Source organism: Thermobia domestica, chromosome 12 (genome assembly GCF_964235325.1).
Source record: "Thermobia domestica chromosome 12, izTheDome1.hap1.1, whole genome shotgun sequence".
Taxonomy (NCBI): Eukaryota; Metazoa; Arthropoda; class Insecta; order Zygentoma; family Lepismatidae; genus Thermobia; species Thermobia domestica.
In genome coordinates this window covers 222,173,095-222,188,767 of record NC_137465.1, presented here as the reverse complement: position 1 = coordinate 222,188,767, position 15,673 = coordinate 222,173,095, and the positions used below count along the sequence as shown (strand labels likewise).

The following is a 15,673-nucleotide window of genomic DNA, read 5'->3' as shown; positions in this document are numbered from 1 at the left end:
GTTTTTCAAACTACTATACACAGTTCAAGGTACATATACTGCAAAGACAAATGTAAATCTCGGAACATCAGGGTCACTTCCTCATGGACCAAGAGGTCGTTCTTCAGTTTCACACGTAGTCTAATGTGCTTCTCCACTGACCCACGGCAGGGTGCTTCTCTCAGGCTTTCTCTGACCCTTCGACGGCTGAGTAAATGATGGGGTCTCTTCCAGACCCTCAAGCTGCGACAGACGATAATCACAAACAATGTCTGCCCAAATATAATCGACTAAAAACAACGGACACAAAGCAAAATTCTGTTTGACGAACGTCCATCAAAGATGAACTATAGAAGATGATACATGGATTTTTGCTACTAAAGTATCTAAGAGACGATTCTGTGAACTTCACGACGACATGACAGAGGTCGCTCTTCCGAGAGGTTGTGCTGTTTGGTAATGATGAACTATCAGGCCATGCTGGTCATGGGAAAATTTTGCAATAGGACTAAGAACGTGATGACTTATATAAAAATAGTATGATGTTATGATGGCACGTAGATGGGAATAGAACATTTCTGCAGCAGAATTTATTATATTTCAATCAAGTTACATAGGCTTATGGATTGAAAATTCTCCGACTAAATCGAATGACTTATGTAACTAACGAGATGTCGAGGTTTCCTTCTTCGCGATGTCCTGTCTGGCTTCAGTTACTATAAATGACGTTAGTTAGTTTCTTTATAGAAGTTATTATTATAAATTATAAGTACTTTTTGTGTCAGGAACAATATACAAAAGTGAATAAAATATGTTAATTAATAGCATATTTTGCTGCATATGTGGTATATGAGTAACTTATTTCCCAGAAAAAGAAACAAAAAAAAATTGGCGGTTACTATTGGCAACGAATGAGTTTGTTTTTGGAATCACAGAAATTAGTTTTCCTTCGATTTGCTCGAACAATGCGCTTGGGAATTCATGCTTAAACTTGTCATTTTCTTCCTTTTTGATGTATCGACTAAAATGTGTCCTACACGTGCACAACATATTACTTAAATACAAATTATGCTGTTAGGATTAATGACAACTTTCGGCTATATCTTATTAACCATAGAACATACAAGTTTTGGCTATATGTCGTTAACCATACAATATACAACTTTAAGCCATAAATCGTTGACCATACAATATACTATTTTAAGGTACAGGGTTGGACAAAAAATCTAAAACATTTGCAAAAGTGTAAAAATCACACCTAGTATGGTGTGGGGCCTCTTTCTGCGTCCAAGATGGCTTGTATCCGACGTGGAATGGACGTATTCAGTTCCTGAATTGTTGTGTGTGGAATTGTGTTCCATTTCTCCTTCAAAACATGCTCCAGTTTCTTAAGGGATGCTGGTGGAGGGTAATGAAACCTAACATGGCTTTCTAACTCAGACCACAATGGCTCAATGATGTTCAGATCTGGTGATTGTGGGATCCAGGGGAGGTGTGATAGCTCCTGGTCATGCTTCTCAAACCATGATTTCACCACTTTTGCAGCATGACATGGTGCCAAATCATCTTGGTAGATGCTATCACCATCAGGGAACAATATTTCGGCCATGGGTAGAACATGGTCCCCAAAAATGGCCTCATACGCCTTAGCATTCATCATTACACGCAGGGCTATGATGTGACCTGCAGAAAACCATGATATCTCTGCCCATACTGTAACAGAACCACCCCCATGCTTTACAGTTGGGAGCAGACAGTCTGTATCATAGGCCTGCGACGGTGTTCTCCATACGTAAACACCACCGGTTCATGGAAACAAGGCGAAGATCGATTCATCGGACCACATTACGTGTTCCCACTGCCCATGAGTCCACACCTTGTGGTTCTTGCACCACTGGATACGCCTTTTCACATTTACTGCTATGACCAGGGGTTTGGCGATAGCGGCCCTACCATGAATTTTCAGTTTATGAAGTTCCCGTCGCACTGTTTTCGATGAAACTGGGTTCTATATACCGAAATTGAGATCAGACGTAATTTTCATCACAGTTGTCTTCTTTTTAGCTGCTCCAATCCGCCTTAATGCCCTCCGGTCCCGATCTGACAGGATTGTCTTTTGACCACTGTTGTGCTTTGCAGACGTCGTTTGGCCATGAATTGTGTATGCCCTCGTGACGTTGGACGCAGTGCCTTTCGATACCCCCACAATGTTCGCCACTGTTGTCGCTGAAGCTCCAACCAGATGGACACCAACAATCATGTCTCTTTGGAAGTCTATCAGGTCGCCCTTTTTATCGCACCACTTTCCCACCACGACACTCACAGGTGAACTGGTTACTGCTGACGAAAGAGGAAGGTCCACACGACACATTGAAAACAAAAAAAGAAAAAAAACGATCGGCAACCGCAACACGTGTTGTACAGTTTAGAGCCAAACTTACGTGTGCTGTATGAAGTGTTTTTAGATTTTTTTGTGCAACCCTGTATATCTCGTTAACTATACAATATACAACTTTAGTCTATACCTCGATAACCATACAATATACTGTCATCTTGCTAGTATCATAATAAAGAACGAAACTAGGCTATCCTTCAAAATCAGTTACATCTCAATCGGTAGCATGTTTTAGATACAGCAATAATTTTTAGGTTTACAAATTGATTGGATTTTCTTATTTACTTGAAACTTACACATGATCCTTTACATTAATGATTATTATTTTGTTCATATCAACAAGATCTATAGATTAAGTTGGTCTTAAGTTTAAATATTTTTTTTAAAAAAACGTAATAATGTTGCAGAAAACTTGCATCCGTTTTTTAAAGACTGGTCTGTCCAATAACAATCGAGGGCTATAACCCTGATGGCTTCTATGGTGAAGGTCTGCAACTTAAAATGAAAAAAAATTACAAAGGAGAAAACAAGATGTCATATATTTAAAAATTACACACTATGAGTGGCTTACAGGGAGCGTCTTGGGTGCAGGTTGACGATTTTGTTTGCTTTAATGACTTGCCACAAAGAGCAAAATGCAGGGAAATATTATTCAATTTTTTTTTTCAAACAGACTTATTAGTCCAGACATCTACCTTAGCTTTGTTGATGCATCTATCATCTGTCGCAATTGTTAAACATTTCCCAAAACTTCGAAATGCATCAACATAACTTTTAACTGTTTCATGAATGTTAGTTCTCTTTGTGGTTCTGTCAGGAGAACCCACAATTAAGAGCTCCTATTAACTGGAAAAATAAATCATGTGTCGCACATGTAAAAGCCAGAAGCTGACTTATCTTTGTTTTCATCACTTTAATCTGATTCTTAAAGCACACATTCCATTCGTAGATACATTACAAACTCTGTTATTGCTCAGACGTAATATATTTAAAAAATAAAGAAAAATCAATACATTATTTGTAAAAAGGAAACTTATGTTAAATCGCAAATTGTGGATACCTTACAGGACGAACAAAATAACTTGGCAGGCTGCCATTTGGACGGCTCTCTTCTAGACACTTAAGCAAAATAGATATAAACTCCAAACACACATGAAGTGAAGCACATACATGTTCCCCATTAATTTTCTTGCTCATTTAAGCTACGGAATTAATTAGTGTTACGAGTTACGGAGTTCCTAAAGTTACGCACTTCCCAGAGGCGGATCTAAAAGGTAAAACCTGGGGGGCAGCCAGAACACAGAATATGATAAGTATATTAAGAGTGTACTATAAACTTTCAAAAATATATAAATACTAGCTTAAATTATTTATGTCGCTCATAAAACTGGGGGCGGCCCCGGGTACTTCCATTAACATTTAACTGGGATACAATGTACGTATGAAGAGATACTTGAAGACGTAGACATGTTTCAATGAAATATCTCCGTAGAAAGAAAATCAATGACTTTTATGTTATTTAAAACTTCTGTGTTGATCATGAACTAATAGGCATTGAGGTTAGTATTTTTTGTGATTGATATGACCATAATATCGTCACTGTTTGTAACAGAGGTCTTTATAACCTTATTCCAAGCTATATGAAGAGATACGTGAAGACGTAGACATGTTTCAATGAAATATCTCCATAGAAAGAAAATCAATGACTTTTATATTATTCAAAACTTCTGTGTTGATCATGAACTAATAGTCTTTGAGGTTACTATTTTTTGTGATTGATACGACCATAATATCGTCACTGTTCGTAACAGAGGTCTTTATAACCTTATTCCAAGCTGTAGTGTTTAGCACAATGATTTCCAACAGGGTAATGAATGTTGTAAGCAGCGTTGCTAACGAAACAAGAATTACCTTTATAAATTCAAGACGAGATGAGTAAGATAACAATTCTAGTGTCGTTTTGAGACAAGAAATTTCATGCGTCTCATGAACTTCATTACTTCATCCAAGTTTTAGATTTCAATCACAGTTTTAGTGTTACATGAGTCATTGTCATAAAACTATAAATTGATACTTGATTTACGAAGACAATAGAGAGAGTTTATTAACATTTAAAGATACACAAATCCTTACATAATATACTCCAATAAGAAATATGGTTTAAATACTGTCATACCACAGTCTTTGTGGACCTCTCGTGACGAGAAAGGACTCTAGTCACTTCTAGATGAAGTTAAGAGAAACTATTAGGGGATACGTTTTGAGATAATTATATAATTTTGCTAGACGCAGGCCCGTATGCAGGGGGTCTAGCCCCCCCCTAAATTTTTGCTTACCACCTCTAAACATTTTACGATACGCTTGCAAATGAACTATAATATGGTGATGAACTATAATATGGTTGGATCGGGCCCCCCTAACTTCAGCCGGTCCCTTCCCCTAAATTTTTGGGCTGATACCGGCCGGGCTAGACGAGATGAAAAAAACTTATTTCTTCTTTCATGGGGAACGTTAAAAGGTAACAGTCCGGTTTTACAATCTAAGAAATGCACAGAAACTCAATGGGGAAAAGAGTGGAGAGGATGACGTAAGAAAGCCGTTCTCAACGTGTGTGTTAAAGCCCGCAAAAGGCCACGCTGGCATGAAAGGGAGGGATTGGAGAGCGAGGGACTAGTTACGGAGCGTTTGAGATTTTATGAGATTTTAGACTCTTTTTCTTATTATTGGACGAAAGCTATTATGAATTTTTACAAATTGAACAAATTATGGGACATAGTGATCAAATTCGAACAAATTCTGATCTAATTATTCATACCGATTTGACTTGATTTCAGGGATGAATCCAGGGGGTAGCCCGAGGGGGAATCTCCCCCCGAAGAAAATTCATTCCCCCCCGGAGAAACTTCCAAAATTTCAGTCACAAAATGCAGAAATTACTTCACCCAATTATTTGCTTTTCTTTCCGTGCACGTGCAGGCGAAATCCGATCTCTCAATATACATATAAATGACGCAGACCCATTCTATATAAATATTAAACAATTAACGTATAAGATAGAATACCAAATTAGTCAATAAAACCTGCATTTCTTAACGCTATGAGCGAGTTTGGCAGAACATGAAATTGTCAACTGTTGAAGAAAGGTTTGTATTTTAGTAGGTACTATGCTCTCGCCCTATATTATATATTAGTACTGTAGGTAGCACTAGCACAGATTGAGATAAGAAAGAAAAGATAAAGCTTTGATCATTCCATATGGTCTCTGGTGTCAGCAGACTTCATTCAGTTCTTGAAATTGTACCGTTCTTGCATTATTTGAAATAGAGCACCTAAATTCCATTTCTCGCATCGGAAGTAACAGACGTAAATGTGTTTTACGATTGTTAAAGTAAACACACCTTTCTCTAACTAAAAATAAGTGAGTTAAAGGGTGAGATTCAGAGGGATCAGGGAGGAACAGTTATCCCTCCTGGGTTAGAGATTTATAGGGTATATAGAATTTATCAATATAATAGTAATATATAAGTGAAAGATTGCTATTGAAGGTGACGAAAATCCTGCTCAGTGCCGTGCAATGGGGGAGAAACAACGGCCCTGGGCGCCGAAGTAAGGGGCGCAAAATTCGGGAGGGAAAAAGAAAAGAAAAGAAGGAAAGAAAAAAGAGAGGAATGAAACACATATGCACATATGGGCATGTGCACATATATAAAATGAAAGGAAAAAAAGTAATAAAAAGTGCTCAAAATCAAGGAAAAGCAGGGTTTACTTTTTAAAATTTTCTCACCTTTCGCGGCTGGTCTGTCGACCTCACTCACGCGTACGGGGCGTCGTATACTCTCGCCCCAAGCGCTGATTTTCCACGACAAGGCACAAAGTCTTGGAAAATCCTACTGAAGACAGTCCTACTGAAGATTTCGTAAACTAAACTATTGATGTGTATGCAATGAAGAAACCAAGGCTAATATGCTTGATTTAAAATCACAAGTGTGAGAAAGAATTATAACTTTTTGATAAGATATTTCTATGTATATTTGTTTTAGGCCAAAAAAATATTTGCGTTAATTTAAATCTTTTTGAAAACTTCTACATTAGTAACAAACAGTAACTACTGAACATAGGAAATAATAACAAAAATAGCTACTGTAAATAGCAGTTAAAGTTTAGTCTAAAATATTTTTGCCAGTCTTTATATAATGTTTTAGATAAAATTAAACGATTTTTTTAAAATTATAATCTCACATTGAATGTCTCAATATTAGGTAAGATGTGCATGTGAATGGAAGTGTTAAATATGCTGCTTTCTTGCAAAAATACAGAAAAACAACCCATCCCCCCCGAGGAGTTCACATTCCCCCCCGGATGAAAATGTCTGAATTCAAGACTGCTTGATTTTGTGACGTTGAATATGTAAGCGTGAGGTTGGTTCACCATCTTTATTTCGTCCCTCTCTTCTTACATAAGCGTGAACAAATTATTGGAACCTAGTGAATAATTTGGAACAAATTGTGACATAATTATTGGTAGTATCTGATTTTTAAATTTTTAATGTAGAAGGTGCAGGCATATTTCTCATAACTTATATGTACTAATAATTCAACATCTTTCATATAGCGTTTAAAATTGGTTACCCAATCATTATGACGTCATAAACTGGGCAGTCAAACTTCTGGTCTATAACAAAAGTTTCTCAAAGAGTTATTAGGTTATCTAATAGCATTTTATAGGTACTACTTGGCTTAGTTTATACATTTTTCATATTTTTCATTGTCATTATATAATTTACTAAAATTCAGAGTTTAGTACGGTGTCTTACCAGTTCCTTTTAACTTTTGAACCAAGCTGTAAATCAAAATGTCCGACGTAAATATCAACAAAAAAGAAATGTTTGGCATTAGCATCACATCAACAGCAGTAGCATCACATCATTAAACAGTGTTGCCAACTTAACATTCAAATATTATCAAATTGTACTATGTCAGATTATTTTATATTTCAAATCTAATGAGAAACTAAAACGTATATACTAAGTTTATTACTCTGTCTCAGGAGCTGAGGGCAATACAATCATGATAAACATCCACATTTTGGATGCTTCTAAAATAGTAATAACCCAGGTGAGACTACAGGGCAATCCACATGCAAAATACTCTAATTTCAAACTATAAAATCATAATGTGATGCAATTCAAATAAAAACGGATACAAACGTTTAAAACATTACTTTCTTTAAAAGATTATATCTAAAAAGTTGATTATATAAATATCACATTCAATCATGTAGATAGTTTCCAAAACAGATAAAGATTATCATAGCGTTTACAGCAATTCGTTATCGTAAAGCGTTATTGGGATAAGACAAAAACTGTTAAAGGTTGCAACACTGCTTAAAATGGTGTGTATATACTGGAACTTGTAATTACAGCTATTAACAATTAGTTCCGCAATATTGCAGAAGCAAGAAAAGCAATAATCATTTCTAAAATTTCCTACAAATGCATCCTTAGAGTAATATAGGAATCTCTATTTATATTTTTTCATATCTCCAGGAAAATTTGAGTTATATTTGCTGTAAAAGAAATTATCATTTTATGTCTATTGGAAACTATCTACGTGATTGGATGTGATATTTATCTAAATAGTTTATCGAAATAAAACGTTTAAAAATCTGTGTACCTTTGTTTCTATTCTTTTAAAATATATCATGTGATCATGATTATAGTTTTTGATACCAAGGTACTAAGCATATGAGTTTCCTCATTCTTCTCCATTGCGTTATTACTATTATAAAAGCATCCCAAATTTAGATGCTTAAGATAATGTAGCATCCTTAGTTGGTAACATTTGAATATTAAATGAAGTATTGTAGTTATCCGTGTAACATGTAACTTAGTATATATAATAATACGATGTTGAGGCATTTAAAAGATATCACTTTGAAGAATTGTCAACACCGTTAACCTGGTGGTATTGCAGATTAGTCTGTCAAATTATTTCCAACACTAAATATTTGTACTGTACGAAATTTCAGAGTTTCTTACTTATCATTTCAAAAGTAACCAATACTTGTTCACGTAAATGGTCCTTCCTGTATATACTCAATATTTTTACATTCTGAACAGGTTAAATATTTATGTATACGAAAATTAAGAACTGAGGGGAATGATCTTTTTCTAAGGGCTGTCAAGAAATTTTATGTGGAATGAGTCATGAAACAATAATATCCGACGAGTATCTGGAAAAGTAATTTCATTTAATTTATTTGCCTGTTTCATTAGCTTACAAAACAAGAGAAATTCTCATGTAAGCATTACAATTGTCAAGAAATACGTACTATATTGTCAAGTACCAGATGTATACATCATGCCTCTTTCTAAAATACAAAACCATTTAATAGGATATATTGAGTACAAAAACATGATCAAGTATATTGGAGTAAGTGAGAAGATATTTTTATTCCTGGTGATATATGCTTTTTTTTCTGGAAAATGAAAATGCAAGAGAACCGATTTATCATGATTTATAATTAATCTATTTGCAGTTAACCGCTTTACTAATTTGTCCGTAAAAATGTCAGATTTCCTCTCAACTACTTTTATTAATTTTCCTGATATAATCCTACTGATGATATCGCCATATAGAATACATTTTGGTGGATACGTGTGTTCTAGCAAGTCATTTAGATATATCAGGAAGAGAATAGGACCCAAAACGGAACCCGGGGGAACATCTCTCATTACAGTTGATAAAGACGAACGAAAATGTCTGAACGATGCTGAATTTTAACGTCTTTCGATTGAATGAAATCTCAACCGTATCTGATGGAAACGTTAATAAAAAATTACTAAATAATATCAGACTAAATGATAGGTTTCAATATAGACCTGAAATTCTAAGCATTTTCTCCGTGTGCTGTTTTATAGTATTGAATAGTTTATGCTCCCTAATGGTTAGTTACATTTGGTAGTAAATACCAACGCTGCTGAAATCCAGTAATCTTATACAGAATGAATCATACCACGTAATTACAGTATCATTTATAATGCATTTAGTTAGTTTCAAACTTGTATATATGGGCTGCTTGAGCGAACACAATGGCAAATGCAACTTCCGGTAAAATTGATTTATTAGATGGAATGGATTGTTGTCGCCCACAGAAAAGTACGTATGTAGCTTTTGGTTTTCAAAAATGAACCTACAGAAGGCATGTAAAGCTTGTTTGGTATGTGTCAGTGGATTGAATTGCATGGAAATGGGCAAACTTCTTTTCCAATTTATTCGAATGTTAAAAAAAAGTGATATATCGTTATGTTTCCCCGGGCCACTCCTATGTTTTGTGACACTTACATAGAAGAACCATTGGACTCCGCTTAAGAGTCTCAATTATATTGTTAACTTAGTTTGTGAATTTTAGAGAAAGTTATGTCAAAAATATAATATAATATCACATAAATTTAAAAGAATACAAATTCAAGAGCTTTTAAAAAGAATTATATTACCATTGATATTATAGTAACATTATTATTACTGTTTGCTCGTTTTTTGTAGTTTAATAGTTTTCAACATCAAGACAGTATCTGACCAGAATATATAGCGTAGTCAGAAGCAAAAGTAAATAGATAATTTTATATATCATATGTAAATATGTAAAACATTCTGTTTTCTTTATCAATACGGACCTCTCTGCTTACGATACTATTAAAGCCCTCATATCTAGTGGTGACGTCTGGGTTCGATCCTTGACGATGAGTTTGTGATGGACAAGAATGCGCCCATGTGTTTTCTCGGGATTTTGCCCGTTTCCTTCCACATTTTCATTCTGCCAATACTTTTACAATCCATTTTTCATAATCATCCATTTCCTTTTCACTACATATCATAATCGTGGAACGTTAGAGATTTCATAACTTCTTTTTATTTATGAATGATCGTGTTGATGAAGTTTAGCGTGATCTAGTTTCTAACTCAGAATTGTTTATCAGAAGAGCACCTGATTAATCCTGGACTGTGCTATCATCTAATTTGGATGACACTACAATTCTGATAGTAGAAGTAGTAGTAGCAGTTGTTGTTGTTGTAATCTATCTATATAAAAATGAAAGTGATTGGGTCTGTTACTTAATAACTTTTGAACCAACAGACCGATCACGATCAAATTTTCAACAGAGATGAAGTTTGAACCTGCATTAGCTTTTATCATTTCGCTTTAATAGTGCTCACTTAGGGGAGAGGGGAATATATAAAAATGATAAAAAAATGACCGATATTAGTGTCGAATCCATATTTTTTCCGGTGTCGCTGAGACGAATAGTGACACTTTTGATGCCATTCAAATCTAAATTCAGCCACCAGTAGTACTCCTAAAGGGAGATAATGACATGTAAAAGTAATTGAAAATGACCGATATTTGTGTCGACTTCTTGTTTCTGGAGTGCCTAAGTTGATTGGTGACAATTTTGTTGTCCATTATGTCCAAAATGAAACGTGTTTTCTCCGTGCGGAAACGGACATTATGTTATTTGTATAAAATGTCAAATATGGAGATTTGCATATGACGTTCTCTCTCAAAAAACCCATAAAATTTTATCCATTAGTTATATTTCAAACTACAAAAGATTTTCTCCTTTATAATTAGGAACAATGTAATGACCTATATTTAAAAAAAAAAAAAACTTGACTCAATTGAAAAATAGATGCGTGTTAAATGATCGTACAATGTTGAAAATAGGTATATTGAACAATATCATTGCAATGTTATATATTTTAACGTGGTATGTATGACAATTTAAGAAGTTTAGCTAATTTCTTTTAAATGAAACTTTAATTAATTGTTTCCAAAGTAGTATTATAGTACATTTACCATTTTTTTTTAAAATCTTGATTTTAAACCCACTTTGAGTTTAAGAAATTTGTATATATTAACATTCTTGCAACAATCTCAACCTGCAAAGTTTACAATTTTCTTAGAATTTATTATTAATATTATTATTATTATACTTTGTAGCATATTGTACCGGTTACACATTGAAATTTTTTACAACTGCTTCTTTTCATGCTTGTGAAATGTTCACAGCATTCAAAGTAAAACTATTATTATTACTAAGCTAAACGTCACAGGTTATTACTGGCTATTGAATGTATTACATTTATGACAAGGAGTTATCTAAGGTCCTTGAATATTTTCTATATGGTTATCTTCAGTATTTTGAAATATGTGACAACTAAATGATGCATTTTACCTTGGTGGTATGATAATGTATGAGGTTTGACTGATTTCTTCAAAATGAAAATTTAAAAATATTTTTGTAAAACTAGTATTTCAAAACAGTTAATATTTTTATTTGAATCTTTATTTACAAGTCATTTTTAACTCACAAAATATTAAGATATACATATCTTGACATTCTGAGAGTTATTCAAACTTCCAAAGTTGACAATTCTCTTAGAATTTATCATTGTTATTAATTTACTTTGTAGCATATTTTATAAGGTTATACATTAATATTTTACAAACGGTGTACTTTTTGCAGCATTTGAAATAAAGCTATTATTAATATTATTATTACAAGATCCCAGTTAGGCGAGTGTACAACACAAATATACGGTAAACTTTCACATACAATGTAACTTCAAATATATGTAAACATTGACCATACTATTGCAATTAATATAATGTTTTCTTTTCTTTGTTTCAGAGTAATACAGCATCGTGGCAGCATATTTTGAGGACTCCAGATGTCCATAACAACACTCGAAGAACAAGCCAACATGCAATCCAATTGTGTTTTCTTATAAACTTTCCAAGCTCAAGGTTTTGTGTTTGTTGGATTCAAAATGTGGCATACAAAAATATCTAAAATGGCCATTAAAATATGTGTACTGTAGACACAGTATACTAAATACAAATATATTACTTGAATTTATGCGTACGCCCTTAATGGAATTTTGTTTAAATTGTTAAAATAACAATAATAAAAAAAGATACAGGCATGAGAAAGTGTGACGTGTTCAAATGTTTACTGTGCGTAAACTCCGCGCGTATATGTAACAGTGTTAATATGTGATCGTGATAAGCATAAATTATTTTTGGATAAACAATATATATACATATAATACATGAAAACTCTCAACGATGGTGATATGGTATGTGTATATACATATTATAATATGTACATATACACAACATTTGAGTCTTTCTTGGTGTATGTATGTGTGTGCATACCAACATGCTACAAGTATATACATTTAGATATAAATCAATCTATAATAATATGTATGTAAATGTATATACATATAAACTCAAGATATACCAATGTAGTATGACTGCTGTATATCACCTTCTAAACTTCCAGATACTACTACTGCATAATGGAAAATATAAGCTGTATTCTTTCTGTGGTAGTTTGTTCGGAAAACCAAATTACTTGTTTACCGTACTATAAATTTATCATTTTTAAATACTTGAATTGCCATGAAACGCTTAATATCAAAATGTGTACTGTATATTATCGGTTATTTTGTCAAACAGCACTTAAAGATATATGAGCCCCCTTAAGCTGTGACTTATCCCATAGCTTAATTGTTCTTTGTGTGCTGTTTAACAATATTATTATTTCTTATTGGTTGCCTATTTCCCTCCCTTCAATTGTTCAAACTGTGACATCATCATTACATTTTTGCCAGTTTTTTCATTGGTTATAATGGTGATTAAAATATTTAGTGTGATTTGTCATATTTTGCTTCTCAAATCTATTTCAGATTACAAAGAAAACCGAAACATTTATAATAGGTAAGTCTAAAGAAAATGTAATGCTGATAGTGAAAAAAAATAACAAAAAACAAAAGAATATTTATCCGTGCCAGACAAAAGAATGTAAAACATACTGAAATAAATTAGCATCTTAACGTTTTACTGTTGTTGTGTTTAATTTTTATTTTCTCAGTATTTATTTTACAAGTGATGTGCGTCATGCTTAGTAGTAGATGCATCAGTAACGTATGCTTCCGGGCTTAAGCCCCCCCGAAATTTTATTTTCTACATTAAAGTAAATTACGGTAAATATCTTGCAGAATTTTCACATTTCCAGGAGTAAAATTAGCAAAGCCCTCTCCCCAAAACTAAATCGTAAATACACATCTGTTAGCAGAATATGTAAGGTTACTAAAGTCCTAATTCAGAACTAGAGTTCTGAGTTACTAGAGATACAGTAAATACCTGAACAAATAAACAAATCATTGGGTTCGACAACCAGTCATCTTCTTCGAAATTAATTTTACAGGAGATACAAAATACTTAATTTAGTCAATAAGCACCTGACATGTAGCGTTGTGTTCATTTCTTCATTGCAGAATATGACTGTTTAGTCAAGATTCCGTACTTTGATGTGATAATAACAAGTTTTGTGTCATTAGAAAAAGAAAATTAGAAATTGGAAATGACTTTTTTTTTTTTTTTTTTTTTTTGCAAAACAAGAAAATATACTTTACATTATCTTAAACAAATGAAAATATTATCAATTCTTCATTTTACACCTTGAAATAAATATATTATATATGCCACAGATTACAGGGATATGGTTATATTCTGTCACTGTAATACTATTAACAGTTAGCAAAAAGTTAAACTAAGTCTATAAGTTCACACATCCTTTTGGATCATAGTTATAACAAGTATTAAAACCAGGAGTGTAGACTTTGAAATCATCTTCTGAATCATGACAATCTGTGGTGAGCCACAAACAAATTTCTTCACAGCAACGTGGTATGAATTTGAGCACTCTCGATCTCTGCAATTTTCTTCTGGTTTATGACTACTTTTCTAGAATACGCTTCTTTCACTGGTAGTAGAGCCACTTTTAGGTTACTTTTTTTTTCTTTTTAACAGAGCAAACCTGAATGTATATACATAAACCACCAATGAAATGAAATACTTCAACTTCACCAGGTCGAGCTTTCGTATTTAAAATTGCTGTAATTAGGCACCTGACATTTCTGTTTTTACATAGGAGTCAGGGATAACAGTTTTCTTATAATACTCCGGCGACCAGATTTTTGAAATCAAGTATTATATGTGTTGTCTCCTTCTTACAGTGAACTTCTGTGATGTGGTTGATGATTCTAGCATAGTATATACGGACTTTCCTTTGGACGTTTCTCTTCACGACTTAAAATCATGGTCACAAGGATTGAATGAGTGCTTACGTAGTGAGAGAAAGTGGAGAATGGCATCCAAACGACTAGCTATACAATATATTCTGCCAACCCATTCAGGTAATCTAACTAAAGCACAAACATCATTGGTTCCTGTATTAGCTATTTCTTTATGATAGAAATTGAAGACAGATCTCTTCAACTTGTGATCAAGGATGAAAAATTCATTGATCCATAATAATCTATAATTTAATTTTCCCATAGGTCTAGACTCCTTCGCGCTTCGCCTTTTGGATACGCAGTTTAATCACATGATAATAGCATGACATTGTAAGCAATTACAGTCACATTTACTGACCAATTACCGTCAATTCTGGTTTCCAAACGATTGCCCTAAACTTTACGGTAATAGTGTTAAAGTAATAGGGCATAAATACGGGTTTTTTGTGGTCTATAACCATAAATTTTACAGTAACATCGTAAGTTGTAAAGTAATCAGTTGTCAGCAAGAATTGACGACAATCGGTCAGTAAATGTGACCGTAATTGTTTACGATGTAGGTTGTGCAATGGATCTGTCATGTACGAAAAATGATCAAAATATATACTGTGATCTAGAAGAAGTTCGCTAATAAACATAATTTCATTCGTTTTATATCAGATAGTATATGCCCCCTTAGAAAGAGAATTTATTCAAACGCTGGGACACGGATCCACTTATTTAAAACGAAGAATTGATGTACCATCCTTTTAAGTTGAAAGGACCGTGAGAATTTCCAATTTTCGCATAAATTTTGAACTCCCGTTTCCTCTGAGGATACAATTTTTTACAAAAGTAACATGGCAACAAACGTAACATGGCAACAAACGTAACAAAAGTAATTTAAGCTAGGCAAGGATCAATTCAGATATGACAAGTCATCAAAATCTATCAACCAGTCTAGGACGCACAAACATTGTAGATAATTTACAGAATTTGTAACAAGCCATCTAAAAGGTTACACATATAAATAGCAAGTAAATAGATATATATTTTAGTCATATTCGTACCTATTTTTCTAAGTAAAACGTCTTGGAGGTTGCTAAGTGGTAGAGCGTTCATCTCTTGGTCGTGGGGTTTCCTTGTTCGATCCCAGCTCATGCCATGAGAAAAA

At 33.6% G+C, this 15,673-nt stretch overlaps 1 protein-coding gene across 2 annotated transcripts in view; it reads left to right on the top strand.

The window, feature by feature from the left end:
• Nucleotides 1–13,283, top strand: part of LOC145667058 (prolactin-releasing peptide receptor-like) — a 357,637-nt gene extending 344,354 nt beyond the window's left edge. For both annotated transcript variants that reach the window (XR_014127858.1, XM_081734758.1), the window contains one exon: nt 12,066–13,283. The gene's annotated coding sequence lies outside the window, so the exon portion shown is untranslated. The remainder of the gene's footprint in view (nt 1–12,065) is intronic.
• The last annotated feature ends 2,390 nt before the right edge of the window (nt 13,284–15,673 follow it).